This window comes from Tupaia chinensis, unplaced genomic scaffold (assembly GCF_000334495.1).
Source record: "Tupaia chinensis unplaced genomic scaffold, TupChi_1.0 Scaffold000489_1, whole genome shotgun sequence".
NCBI lineage: Eukaryota > Metazoa > Chordata > Mammalia > Scandentia > Tupaiidae > Tupaia > Tupaia belangeri.
In genome coordinates, this window is record NW_006160001.1 from 1,397,641 (window position 1) to 1,413,154 (window position 15,514).

The 15,514-nt window shown below is 40.8% G+C and overlaps 1 protein-coding gene across 4 annotated transcripts in view; it reads left to right on the forward strand.

The window, feature by feature from the left end:
• The window catches only part of FYB1 (FYN binding protein 1), a 180,748-nt gene that overhangs the window by 38,210 nt on the left and 127,024 nt on the right, over positions 1 to 15,514 (forward strand). The window contains exon 1 of one of the 4 annotated variants that reach the window (XM_027774870.1): positions 10,619 to 10,821. The exons of 2 other annotated variants lie outside the window; for them this stretch is intronic. The gene's annotated coding sequence lies outside the window, so the exon portion shown is untranslated. Of the gene's footprint in view, positions 1 to 10,618; positions 10,822 to 15,514 lie in introns of those variants that run through there. One more of the 4 variants, XM_027774869.1, reaches the window with a different exon arrangement.

Genomic DNA, 15,514 nt, shown 5'->3' on the forward strand with positions numbered 1-15,514 from the left:
CCTTCTATCTTTCTGGCGCGCACATGTGCCCTATAGCAAAAACCTCTCCAAAAAAAAAGAGACTGGTCCTAGCAAATGGGGAATGTTTTGAGGGATGAAGTTACCTAGATATATGCTAGAGCATTTGTGAACTAATAGCGATTTTTATCTATGTGAGTACTGGCTGATCCTCACAAGGAAAATCTTAGAATTCTCTCTCCCTCTTTTTTTTTTTTTTTTTTTTTTTTTATAAACCCATAGCAAATGAGGTCAGAGAAGAAATCGGAAGTCTACTTAAAACTTTTCTCTGTGCACTTTCAGTTATACGAGGAATTAGTTCTGGAGATCAAATGTACAGCAAGATATGTATAGTTAACGACAATGTATCATGAACTAGAAATTCGCTAAGAATAGACTGTAAGTGTCCTCACTACAAAACAAAACAAAAAAGGTGGGACCAGCAGTTAGCGAAATGGCTATGTCACTGGACTCCCACGTAGTCAACTGCGGTTCAAGTCCAGGACCTGGTGGCTTAAACTCACACCGGGCGCATGTGCGTGCATGCCCAAGATCCTGAGGGGAGAATGGAGGAGAAGGGATTGCGGCATGGCCATCCCCCTGGGGGGTGATTTCTCGCTTTCTGTCTCTCTGTCTCTCTCTCTGTCTGTCTGGTGAGTGCATGCGCCCTATAGCAAAAATATCTCAAAAAAATAAAAGGGTTACTACATGGTGACTGTATAAGGTGTTGGTTTGTTAATTAGTTTGATCATGGTAATCACAGGGTATATGTATATCAAAACAATGCACTATGAACCTTAAATATGCACTTTTTAAAAAGCTTATTTTTTTTCTATTATAGTGAAAGAGAAAGATAAGAACTCTCAAGAGGGTCTCACACTAGATCCTTCCCCCTCAGCTCTCTCAACCAGGCAGGGTCACGGGCACATGTGCACACATTCAATGTGTACAGAGTGACCCAGGAACTGAAACCATTCCATAAGGCTTCTGGCATCAGACTCTCAGGTTACCGCTGAGTCAGTGAAATTAGGTCACTGTGTACAATTTTTATTTGTTGATTATACCTCCATAAAACTGATAGATAAATGTATATAGACACATAGGTGATAGATACCTGCTTTAACAAACGACCACACGCTTAATATGAATCTATCTTATAAATATCTAGTAGTTCTGGAAGTCGGAAGTCTGAAATGAGTCTCACTGAGCCCAACATCAAGGTGTGGGCAGGGCTGTGCTCCTTCTGGAGGCTCCAGGGGAGAATCGCCTCTTCCAGTTTCTGGAGGGTACTCACATTCCTCGGCTCATGACCAAGTTTTGTCCTAAAAGCCAGCAATGACGGATCAAGCCTTTCTCAGGCTGCTTCACTCTGACATCCAAATTCCTGCTTCCTGTTCCCATGCATAACAACCCTTCTGGTTATCTGGGGTCCACCCAGATCATTCAGGATATCTTTGCATTTCAAGATCCTTAACTTACTCACTTCCCTGCAAATTCACTTTTGCCTTATAAGATAATAAAGTCACAGTTCCTGGGATTTGAAGGTGACATCTTTTAGCAAGGTCATTATTCTGCCTACCTCAGTGTAGGACAAGTTTGCTTACATTGGATAAAGTACAAGGCAGTTCAGAGATTCTTAATTTCTGACTGCCTATCTGATGCATCTGTGAGCTTTAATGAATACAGATACCTAGAACTTCATTCCCATATTGTGATTTAATTTAATCACAGGAATTTGGCCATCAGAATATAATGATGTACTCCAGATTATTCTATTGTGAAACCAGGTTTGAAAAATTAGTAAGTATATTTAGCAAAGTGGTTGTGGGCTATTATACAGATTTAAGTTTGAGACCCTCTTCTGCTCTTGGGCCACACACTTTATCTTTAACCTGAGTGCTCTTATCTCTAAATAAGCACAACAATCATCTTGATAGTATGAAGATTAAGTTAGACAGTATATTTATAAATCCCTGTATACCTTGCCCAGATTATGTTAATCTTCCAACAAAAGATAGCTCATATGGCAGATCAAGTCATATCTCTAAGCTAAGGCAAACATAAATATCAAAAGTTACTGTCAAAAAAAGTATCCCAGGGACCAGCAGATGGTGCAATAGTTATGTCACTGTACTCCCATGTAGTTGACCATGTTTCAAGTCCTGGACCCAGTGGTTTAAAACTCATGCCAGGTGTGTCATTTTGCATGTGTGCCCAAAATCCCGAGAGGAGAATGGAGGAGAAGGGGGATGATTCTTGCTTTTTGTCTCTCTGTCTCTCTGGTGAGCACACACGCCCTATACCTATAGCAAAAATCTCTCTTAAAAAAAAAAAAAAAGAGTATCCCAGTCTCACTCCTCTTGATCAGACTTAAATGAGTTTAGTGTTCCAACTAATTCTGTTTAGATTTTGAACTGATATACTGCAGACAAATTATCGGTTCCTTTGTCCTTTCATTTAGATCTGGGGAATAGCTGATTTCTCCCTGGGTTTTATCCTTTGAAGCCACATTGCACAGATTTGGCCTGCAGGCCAAATGAGCATAGCATGACATTTGTCTCCATTTCTCCAGGTGGGGAATGATATACACTCAGTCCCATTCCAACAAGATTCATGGTCCTATTGTGCTTTATTTCTATCCTGTTATAAGGATGCACTCGCCCCTGGTTCCCAAGTCCCAGACTTCTTCTGTCAGCGCTTTTCATACTGACCAATGAGGCAGGACGGCCGTCAGAACAGAGCCAGTTCTTATGTTGCAGCACATCCCTCACACAGAGAGCTGAGACCTTCTGCTACGCTCAGAAAGCCCTTTACTATCCTATTTCATTCTCATGTATTGTTGAGAGCTAGAGTAGGTAAAAGAACCATCGAATTTTTTAAAGTTCATTTCTTTCTTCCATGATAGAGACAAAAAGAGCAAGGAGGAAATACAAGTACCCTCCACAGGGTCTCCCGCTGCAATACTCTAACCCCAGCCTTCCCAGACAGCCAGGATCATAGGGGCGAATATCCAGCTTGTACAGGTCAACTGGGAACTAAACCTTGATCTTCTATATGGATCTATGTCACAGAAGCCGTGCTTTACTGCTGTGTCACTGAGCCAATCAACATTCTGATTTTATAGTGAGAGAAGGCTATGCTTAGCTAAAATTCTAAAGGAGTCATTAGTTGTGGCACTATAATTGTGTTTTTAAAATTTTAGTAGTTTTCAAGGCCTTTATGGGACAAAGAAATGGATTATTATCTGTTGAAGATAACTTTCTAGTATGGTGAACTGGACGGGTGAGAAATGTACAGATGCTGGAATATTCACTTTGTGAGCTAAGTAACATGATTGAATGTATAAAAGAAATAGAAATAAAAATTTTCAAAAATAATGAGAAGAAAACAAAAAATGTATTAGTTTTTGTAATTAAAAAAGAGAGACGATTACATTCTAAGTGAGAAATCTTGATTTATTAGCTTCTGGAGTCAAAAAAAGAAAAGGAAATTTTATTATAGATTATAAAGATCTCAGATCTATTTTGTCTTGTATTTTCCTTTGCTAGCCTCTCTAATTCTGGGGAATTAAAGGGAAATCTCATATCAAAAAAACACTGACCCTGGTGATTTAAAAGATCTGCAGCTCTTAGTATGCAGAAAAACTAGAGCCTATGATTCTACTTCCTCTCCTATTCTGGAAAGAGGTTAGAGGGGACATCACTACAGGTGACAGCTTTTCCAAATTTAGTGTGTCCATCGTATGGAATATTTGTGAAAATCTTTGTCCCTTGAGAAGTAGGAACAACATTTTGGTCCGTCTATTTTAAGAAATGTTGAAAAATAGAAAAAAAAAAACATAATGCTGACAAGGATTTTGCTATATTCGCTTGAAGACTTGGCTAACATGAAAAGTCTAAGCAGTCTACATAAGGCTGAAATCCAGTCATCTTTCTTGCTCAAGTCTATTGTCCACCATTGTTTCTCAAAGACAGTCTCTGTCATGATTTTACTGTATTCCTTTTGGGGTTACTTCTTTATCTACCAAGTAAGGTCAATTCTTCTCATCCTGATTTGTGGGACCAAGACCTCAAACCTCAAAAGATAAAGATAATGTTATTACTCTAGTTAAAAATCATCCTTTGCTGCTAAGTATTTTGCACTCAGATCTCAAATTGACTCCTACTCTTGGAGATGCATAGATTTCATGTGTTTGTCAGGAATAGCTGCCCATACAGCTTACCCAAGCTCTCTGTTTCTTAGCGCCCACTTGGCTTTCTCAAGATATTTAGGTTTTTCCTGATAGAAAACACTTTAATTCAATTTCAGGGCGGGGGGTGGGGGGTGGGGCAAGGAGGTAGCAGGTTTGCAGAGAAATAATTCTATGACAAGAGTCATGAAGAGAATTTCAAAAGCTTATGACCTACATGTTATGAGTTGCAAACCAAATGGCTACTGGAGTCAAGCAGGTGACTTCAATGAGGAAACCAGTGATAATGAATTACCAAAGTTCTTCAGGGATCAAGTAAATTGTTGCAAAAGGAGTCAGACTTTTTACAGAAAGCCAGAAATCTGAAAGGTTATCACTCTAATTTTTACACTTCCCCATTACACACACACACCTTGATGAACTATGATAAGGATGTGATTGGCTTAAGGACAGCCAAACATGTCAACGAGCCACTTACAAACTGGGAGGGCATGGATTTATCCACGCTTTATCCGCTGCTCATTGGTCTGGAGCAGTGACAAAGCCTGGACTTTCCTACCAAATCCACCTCCTTGCTGAACCAGCAGAAAGCGGGAGCCCTCAACCAACTGTCTTAACATGACACCCAGATTTCTGCATTAGCTGAACCCATCAGAACTGTTCCAAAGCCTGCACCATATTTACTCCCAAACACATTCATGATTTATTTTCTGAATCTCTGGAAGCTTTAAATGGCACAGCAAACCTGGCTTGGACTCCAGGACCACATCACCTCTTGTTGTAAGGCAGCTGGATTGACCATTGCCTTTATTTACTCCTTTAAGAACTAGAATATGGGAACCAGTAGATGGTGTAATGGTTACATCACTGGATTCCCACGTAGTCCACAGTGGTTCACGTCCTGGACCCAGCAACTTAAAACTCACACTGGGCACGTGTGCATGCATGCACAAAATCCTGAGAGGAAAATTACAGTGACAGGATTATAGTGTGGCCATCCATCCCCCACCCCAGCCCGGTAGGTGATTTCTCTCATTCTGTCTCTCTGTTTCTCTCTGTCTCTGGAGAGCACATGCATCCCATAGCAAAAATCTCTTAAAAAAAGGAACCAGAATATAAATTTAATCATTATTTTTAGTAATGACAGATGTTTTTGCTAAAGTGAAAAAACAATGTAAGTACAATATTTAATTTAGAGAATGGGGAGTAAGCAAATTGGCAGGCAATGGCATGAACAGCCCAACACCTCGAAGCAGTCATTATACTGATCAGATGGGATAGAGTGAGGTTGTTCCACCTGGAGTAGGGGGTGAGGATGAGAAGAGACAGGGCAATTAAGACAGAAGCTCTGATATCCGAAATAGGCATTTGATACTGGGAGTAACGAGTTGAGAGTAAGCTGATTTCCTCTATTTCACTCCACCCCACCCCCAGCTCACTCATTCTCCTCCATAGTATTTTATTTCCTTGTATTGCACAATAGAGCTGCACAGGATACGGGAGTAAAAGCCTCGTATTCATGGCCACAAAGAATGAGCTATTCATGGAGACATTCATCATTTGCCTAGAATTACTCTTTTAAGGGGGAAGGGAGGCCGCAAACATTTAATAAAATATCCAGAAGCACTGAGGTGTTAGCTATGGTTCTGTAGCAGATGTTAAGGCCTAATATTTTATTTAAGAATTCTTTGACTTATTTTATTTAACGGCTCAGGTTTCCCTATAATTTATGAAAGCTTTTCGTATGAAGCCATGAAAATAATGAACTCTCCGTATTCGGATTATAACCCAATATCACATGATTGGTTTCCTTTAGAAACATAACACAAGTAATTCTTTCCAGTGTTACCTTCTGCTAACACCATCTCAAAAAGGATCATATGTGAAGAGAAATGTGCTCTTCAGATTTTGTATTCTTTTCTCTTAATGAAGGAGCAAAAATACTAGTATTAAGTAGTGTCCTAAAGCTCTTACATTATTTTGCTGGTTCAGAAAACTGGTTGCATATCTCTCAAGGATATAGAAAAATATGTTTATACAGAAAGCAATGCTTTTGCTTCTGTTGATTATAAGTCACATAATATAGAGCGGAAAGAGGAGAATAAATGGAATTATCATTTTATTATTATCATACAATAATACATCATTGCACATATTTTCCTTTGCATGTAAAGATTTTATCAATTTTTTTTTAAAATGAATTTTTTTTATTATAAAATAATAAACTCCAAATAAGATAGATTTCAGCAAGTATTTACACTTCCATTTATTTTAGGGGCATACCAGCATGTTATTAAACTGCATTAGCTGAACCCATCAGAACTGTTCCAAAGCCTGCACCATATTTACTCCCAAACACATTCATGATTTATTTTCTGAATCTCTGGAAGCTTTAAATGGCACAGCAAACCTGGCTTGGACTCCAGGACCACATCACCTCTTGTTGTAAGGCAGCTGGATTGACCATTGCCTTTATTTACTCCTTTAAGAACTAGAATATGGGAACCAGTAGATGGTGTAATGGTTACATCACTGGATTCCCACGTAGTCCACAGTGGTTCACGTCCTGGACCCAGCAACTTAAAACTCACACTGGGCACGTGTGCATGCATGCACAAAATCCTGAGAGGAAAATTACAGTGACAGGATTATAGTGTGGCCATCCATCCCCCACCCCAGCCCGGTAGGTGATTTCTCTCATTCTGTCTCTCTGTTTCTCTCTGTCTCTGGAGAGCACATGCATCCCATAGCAAAAATCTCTTAAAAAAAGGAACCAGAATATAAATTTAATCATTATTTTTAGTAATGACAGATGTTTTTGCTAAAGTGAAAAAACAATGTAAGTACAATATTTAATTTAGAGAATGGGGAGTAAGCAAATTGGCAGGCAATGGCATGAACAGCCCAACACCTCGAAGCAGTCATTATACTGATCAGATGGGATAGAGTGAGGTTGTTCCACCTGGAGTAGGGGGTGAGGATGAGAAGAGACAGGGCAATTAAGACAGAAGCTCTGATATCCGAAATAGGCATTTGATACTGGGAGTAACGAGTTGAGAGTAAGCTGATTTCCTCTATTTCACTCCACCCCACCCCCAGCTCACTCATTCTCCTCCATAGTATTTTATTTCCTTGTATTGCACAATAGAGCTGCACAGGATACGGGAGTAAAAGCCTCGTATTCATGGCCACAAAGAATGAGCTATTCATGGAGACATTCATCATTTGCCTAGAATTACTCTTTTAAGGGGGAAGGGAGGCCGCAAACATTTAATAAAATATCCAGAAGCACTGAGGTGTTAGCTATGGTTCTGTAGCAGATGTTAAGGCCTAATATTTTATTTAAGAATTCTTTGACTTATTTTATTTAACGGCTCAGGTTTCCCTATAATTTATGAAAGCTTTTCGTATGAAGCCATGAAAATAATGAACTCTCCGTATTCGGATTATAACCCAATATCACATGATTGGTTTCCTTTAGAAACATAACACAAGTAATTCTTTCCAGTGTTACCTTCTGCTAACACCATCTCAAAAAGGATCATATGTGAAGAGAAATGTGCTCTTCAGATTTTGTATTCTTTTCTCTTAATGAAGGAGCAAAAATACTAGTATTAAGTAGTGTCCTAAAGCTCTTACATTATTTTGCTGGTTCAGAAAACTGGTTGCATATCTCTCAAGGATATAGAAAAATATGTTTATACAGAAAGCAATGCTTTTGCTTCTGTTGATTATAAGTCACATAATATAGAGCGGAAAGAGGAGAATAAATGGAATTATCATTTTATTATTATCATACAATAATACATCATTGCACATATTTTCCTTTGCATGTAAAGATTTTATCAATTTATTTTTAAATGAATGTTTTTTTATTATAAAATAATGAACTCCAAATAAGATAGATTTCAGCAAGTATTTACACTTCCATTTATTTTAGGGGCATACCAGCATGTTATTAAACTCATTTCACCTCATTTTTGTTTTTATTAAATCTTCAAACCTCTCCAGACACTAGCAATATGTGTAGCTGCTATTCATGTCAACCAAAACATTCACATTTTAAAATGAAAACTTTCTAAATGTGTTTATTTCTCTTTCACCTTTTTGGAAAATAAACTTTCAAAACTTATTTCTTTTTAACGAAGGAGCTGAGGCATATAAATTGCTGGGCTCACCTTCCCTTTTCTAGGACACATGAGTAAAAATAGCAACAGTCCCACAAATCAGGACGATGCCCTTGGCCTGTCATAAATTAATTCATTCAACAACTTTTATACAATATCTTCTGTATGCCAAGCTGTGTACCAGAAGCCAGGAATTAAAGACAAGCCACAGTCCCGCTTTCAAAGAGCTCAAGATCTAGTGGGGAAAACAAATTTGTCTCTAACAATTAACAGATAGTAAAGACTAGAGGAAGAATGATTTACCCAGTCTGTGGGACTGAGTTCAGAAGAAAGTGATATCTATACTGAGCTTTGGGGCTTGAGTAGGAGTTAACCAGATGAAAGAGAAGACAAGAAAATGCATTCCTTGACGACAGGGAGTGTTCTTGCTTTTAGTAAATAATTTTGTTTGGGTCATCAGAAGAAGGTTGGTGGAAGGGAGAAGTAACAGATGATTCCAACTCCAACAAGGTTTGGTAACAGCAAGAGACTTTTTTCAAGTTTTATTTATTTATTTATTTTGTAAAACGAGAAAGACAACATCTCCTATCAGGTCTTAATGCCATGACCCATCCCCAGCCTGTGGGCACACACATTCCTGACATTCTCAGAGAAGTCCCCATACTCAAACCTCAAGACTTTCTGCATGGGTCACCTCTCAGAGCATCATATTATACTATTGCACCACCATCCAGCCCTTTACATATGACCAATGTTAAAAAGTTATTTTTCTTCTCCTTCCCTTGTTTCTTCCCTCACAACCACCCCACAAAATCTGGTGATGGGATAGAGTTATCTCCTGTGTCAGAGCTCAGGCTCCTTCTATCTTCTGTCTCTACCATCTCTAGAGTATTTTCCTATTCATTAATGGGCCAGAATGGCTCAAGATTTCAGCCAGCCGGGAGAGGAAAGCATGACAGGCTCCTCTTCCAGAGTATCACCAAGAGCTGCATAAATCAATTCTGCTCAGATCCCATTGACCAAAACTTAGTCACCATATCTAATGGTAAGAAGGCTAGAAAGTCTTATTCCACATGGTCATATGCCAGCTAAAAAGTCAGAGGTCTCAGGCCAACCAGTGGCATAGTGGTTAAGGTGACGGACTCTCACACGGTTGTACAGTTTGAGTCCTGGACCTGACAGCTTGAAAAGCATCATGGGCACATGTGTATGTGTGCCCAGAATCACAAAAGGAGGGAGAGGGAGAGGCAGAGGAGAAGGGACTGTCGTGTGACCATTGCCTATGGAGAGGGGGTGTTTTCTCACTTCTCCACCCCACTCTTTCTGTCTCTCTCCTGTGAGTTCACACACTCTGGAAATTTTAAAATTAAAAAGCCAGAGGTCTCTTGTAATAGAATAGTCTTGGTAAATGTTTTCTGCAAAAAGCCAGATAGAAAATATTTTAGGCCATATATAGTCTCTATCATGCCACTGTCATAGTTATCGTAATTATCTTCTCCCCCCGCCCCTTTTCTAAGAGCTCTTTAATTGTAAACGTCATTCTTGGCTCGAGGGCTGTACAAAATAGACAACAGATCAAAATGGGCCAGTAGGCCTCAGTTTGCCAACCCCTTTTACATAAGAAGGGAAAAATCACACTAGGAGGAAAGTAGCCATCTCTGGCATAACTTCTGAAAGAACATAAGCCACTAAGAGGAAGAGTCTTGTCTTGTACCCCTCCCTAGTTCAACGCAGTGCTTGGCCCATATAGCAGGGGTTTTGTGTTTAGGAATGAATAGACAAATAAGTAGAAGGAAGGTAGAAGAGGTTCATTTAACATCAGCAACTTGTTAAAATCTCACTTAGTCCCAATGGTAATCTCATCTCTTGGATTATCATCTGAATACTTTATTTTCTCCAGAGTTCGAATAAAAGCCCAACAGAGAGCAGACAGAAGTGAGCCCACTGGGCTTTTCAGCACATGCGCCTCTGCCTTCAGTTGCCATAGTCAAGCACCTCCCAATCTTAAATGCAGTTAGGGCCCAAAGAGCCCACACATTGGAGTGGACCTTCCTATTAGAGAGCACCCCTCCTTGGCCACCACTTCAGGTGTCAACCCTGAGTGGGTGAGCAGGTTAGAGGAGCCACGTCCGACCATTTCCTCCCCTTGAATACCACGGTGGCAGGCAGGAAAATATTTTTGTTTTGCCTATTTAAATATCACATGCTTGACAGGAATATCAGCAGAAGTATCCAGGCTGAATAGACACTTTTTAGTTCCCCTATCTCTCCCGCTTCTTACTCAATATCCTGAGGACATCAGAGAACTTTTCTAAGTCAGCCTGGTAGGGAAGGGAGAAGAGGCGCACTCAACCATTCTTCTGGACAGACCCTGCCAAACTCCAGAAAACACCACAGTTCTCGGCAAACGGAGGCAGCACAACAGCCAAAGTGAGAGGAACCCAACCTCTTGCCCCTGGAAGACCCATTGAATGAGGCCATTCTCCCACATTTTTCTACAAGAGTCAGGTAACAGCTATGCCCAGGTTTCTTTTCAAATAAATGTGCCAATTTTGACAGTAGGTAAATGTACCACCAATAGATCCCGATGGCAAAGACTATGCTCACAGAATAACTGAAAGATAGGCATGCTCTGTTGGTAGATAGCAAAAGAGCTGAACACCAGACTGAAACTCTTGCCCCACTGTGGCCAGATACAAATGAGCAGATACAAACGTGGCCAGGAGTGGGTCCATCACGCTTTCGTAACTGGAGAGGGCCTCTCATGGTTTCCTGTTGCAAACTCTGGTGCCACTGGTATTAAATGATGTCTCAGGATGAAACCAGAAATGTGCCCCATTGACAGCAGAGTTGGGCACAGACCATTTATTTCATCCTGGCTCCTGACAAGCATGTGTTCATCCTTTTGATGAGAAAGAGCAACTCCCAATTTCCCCCAAGCCTTAAATGATCTGGCAGAGGGTGGGGTTCTTGTCAGATTTCTACACAGACTAAGGAAAGGGATCGGGCCAAATGGTGGTGCAGTGGTAACACAACTGGATCACATGGGAGAGGTCCTGAGTTCATATTCCAGGACTTTCCTGAGTGTGTCAGGTTCACATGCTTACCCATGATCTGAAACTGAGGGTTGACTGTGGCATTGAGGACCATTGTGGCATTGAAGATACTTGTGTGTGTGTGTGTATGTGTGTGTGTGTCTTCCTCTCTCATTGAAGAGATAAGTGAATGGACTTTAATTAAGGTGGTAGGTGGGGCTACACTGTCATTAATTCTTTCTGCTCAGAAGGATTTCTGGCAAACTGGAATAATGATGACAAACAAGCTGCAAATCATCCAGGAAGCCTTATCAGGGCAACCAGTCACTCCAAGTTTTCCTTGAAGTCATTGACCCTCTTATATGAATTACTGCTTTTTCTGAACAATTCACAAGGCCTTTTTCCCCCGTTTAACTAGATTTATAATTGATTTAATTAAAAGACAATGGGGGGTTGGCAGGTGGTGTGGTGACTAAGGGCGCTGGACTCCTACATGGCCGACCGTGGTTCAAGTACTGGACCTAGTGGTTTGCTTTCATACTTTCTCTCTCTCTGTGCTCTCTCCCTCTCTCTCTCTGGTCAAAGTGGAAAATGGACTTTAAAAAAAAAAAAAGACAATGAGATTCAGATCTGCCTCCTATCAGTGTGAGACTTTAGGAGAGTCACTTGACCTCTCTGTCTCAGGTTTATCATCTAAAAAGTGAGGGTGATAATAGTGCTTACCTCCTAAGGTTGGTGAGGATAAATCACATATACTTACTCTGTACTAATATGTAATAAGAGATTATTAATATTTGCCTTTTCTTAATACTTTGCCATTTAATACAAATTACTCTATGTAGAAAAATAGGTGGGATTTAACACCCCAAGCACAGTCATGGCTGTGTTTTTCTGTGGTTCGTGCTAGGGACTGCCAAGGGAGGTTTAATGTAGACAAAACATGTACATATTCAAGGTGAGACACAAACTTCATGTAGTTTAATCCTCCGATAAATCAATGAGAATTAATAGGTAGAAAGAGGTTGTTGGTTGTTCTGGCCAATAAAACCACATCTTTTTTTTTTTTTAATGTTTCTTTTTTTTATAATTATTTATTTTATTTATTCATTTATTTCTTCTTATTATTATTATTATTTTTTAATTTGACCAGAGAGAGACAGAGGGTAACGGTGAGAAAGAGAGGAAGTGAGAAAGTAAGCCACCAGATTCAGGACTTGAACCCTGGTCGGCCATGTGGGAATGTCCAGCACCTTAACTACCACACCACCTGCTGGTCCCAAAACCACATCTTTTGAAATATGCCATTAAAGGAGATTCTAAATAGCTAAGGAATTGGGGTATATTTGAGTGGCACTTGGAGATGTTCGTCTTCTGTTTCAAAAAGGAAAGTCTGGGAAGGAATCCACTTACCTTAGGAAATCATTTTAAAGGCTCAAGTCCATGCTGTCCTCTTGTCATTTGAATCCATTTGCTTAATGACCTCTGGCCTTCACATTCTCCCAGCTCCTGCTGGAATCCAAAGGCCTCTTCTTTGGTTTAGGAGCTCATAAAAGCTGGCCAAGAGGACCTGCCGCACTTGAACGCTCTGGCTGCCTGGCAGAGCAGTCACACTGACATCTAGTGGTCCAAAGGACTAAGCACAGAAAATTGATTTGAAGTTTTACCAGCCTCAGCTGGCTTTGAAAATCCTATTTTCCACCATTTGCGTCACATTAACAAGAGAGAGAGGTCGGGAGGTTAGAAAAAATTTTGTCTGAGGTGTTATCAGGTGCTTCCTCTGAGGGCGCATTTCCAATAACAAGAGCATGGAGCTCACTGGCAGGTTCAGGCTATGGTTCCTGAGGCTGTGGTTAAGACCATGGTTCCACAATCAAGACCTGAGCCTGCACCAGCTGTGGGCCTTGTGTGGTTTATGAATGGCTCCATGCCTTGATTTCTTTATCTGTATATTGGGGCTAACAGCAACTTTATGGTTGTCATGAAGTGACATTTGAGAACAGCGCAGCAACTCCTACCAGAGACAATCCACAATGCTATCTATTCTCATTGGAACGGTTGTTGTAGACCCTGGTGCTCAGCAGGTGGAGCAGCATAGGATAGTGGGAAGCCCAAAGAGTAAGTGAGTAGAAGACCCAGGCTCTAGTCCCAGCTGTGCCACTTTGGATAGATCACCTACTCAGTTTCTTCCCTGTAAGATGAAGGGCTTAAATTCACTGATGTTTGGGGTTTCTGCTTTCTCAAACACTCTGATTCTAAGGTAAGGCTTCCAATTGAAAATAGTCTACTTTGGGGACCAGCAGATGGCATAATGGTCATGTTGCTGGATTCCCATGCAGTCAACTGAGGTTCAAGTCCCGAACCCAGTGACTTAAACCTCAAGCCAGGCATGCGGTATGTGTGTGCCCAAGATCCCAAGAGGAGAATGGACAACAAATTGTGGTCGTCCATTATCTTAGGGGGTAATTTCTCACTTTCTGTCTCTGTCTCTATCTCTCTGGCAAGCACATTTGCCCTACAGCAAAAATCTAAGGGGAAAAAAAATGTTTTTAAACTGGCCTATTTTAAGGCCCATTTATATCTCCTTTCTTTTTACCAAAGCCCAGGACCAAGTGTGTCCCAGGTATTTAGTACATAGCTGCTGACTGATGAGAAGTGGAGATTGGAATCATCTGAATCGGCCACTAGGAATAAACGAAGTCTGTGTTTGGGCCCCAGTGAAACGCCAATGAAAAGCCTTAGAAGTCAAAGATTATTCCATCAGAAGCTGGTTTGGATTTTTTTTTTGATAAATTTCAAGTGCTCAGGGCTTGTCTTGTTTTTCTGTCTTTATAAAACAGCCTTTTTGCACAGACTAAAAACTAGGAAACCCACTTAGCTGTATAAATTCAATACCTACCTCATTCACAGTGTTGCTGAGGCCCATGCCATGGGGTGGTCAGGGCGGTACATGATCTTGCTTCCAAAAGCAGGTTAAAATGCCACCAAAGCTCCCCCACTGCCTATGACTAAGCTCCTGCTGGGTCTTTCCAAGCCAGGGATAATCTCAGCTGGGATGCCACCTCTGGTGACCTAAAAAACGAAATCATGAAACAAATTTTTCATCGTTCTTCCTAAACTTCACCTACATTCATGTCAAAGTAGGTGCTTTGATGCCCATAGAAATCTAACATGAAAATATTTGGGGACATGGCAAAAGAGGGCATTAGTTTCCTGCAGCTGTTGTAACAAAGTACCACAAACCATTAGGTTGTCGGTTAAGTCATGACATATTTTTCTATGTTTTTTCTATGTAAAAATGCAGTCATGACTTTTTTTTTTTTTTTTGGAGAGGTTTTCGCTATAGGGCATGTGTGCTCGCCAGACAGACAGAGAAAGAAGTGAGAAATCATCCCCCAGGGGGGGATGGCCACACTGCAATCCCTTCTCCTCCATTCTCCTCTCAGGATCTTGGGCATGCACGCACATGTGCCCAGTGTGAGTTTTAAGCCACCGGGTCCAGGACGCGAACCAAGGTCGACTACGTGGGAGTCCAGCACTAATTGCTGGTCCCTAGTCATGACTTTTCTGACGACCCAGTGGGTGGCCTACAACAACAGAAATGTATTCTCTCACAGTTCTAGAGACCAGAAGTCTAAAACCAAGGTGTTGGTAGGCTGCATTTCCTCTGAAAGCTCAAAGGGAGAATCTATTCCTTGCCTCTCCTACTTTGTAGTGGCTCTAGGCATTTCTTGGCTTGTGATTGCATCCCTCCAATCTCTGCCTATCTTCAAATGACCTTATCCTCCTCTGATGTCTTCTCTCCTGTATCTTAGAGTAAGATTTGCCATTGAATAACCTGAAAAACCCAGGATGACTTCATTGTACAATCCTTAATTACATTTGCAAGGATCACATTCATGGATTCAGAGACATGGAGCTATATTTTGGAAGGTAGGGGAGTGCTATGACGCAACCCACTATAAGGTAGAGGGAAAATTTATAAAGAACCAACATCTGTGGACGAGCAGATGGCATAATGGCAATGTCACTGGACTCCCATGTAGTCGACCACAGTTTGAGTCCTGGACCCAGTGGCTTAAACTCATGCCGGGCACACATGCGCCTGTGCCAAAGATCCCAAGAGGAGAATAGAAGAGAAGGGATTGTGGCATGGCCATCCCCCCTCC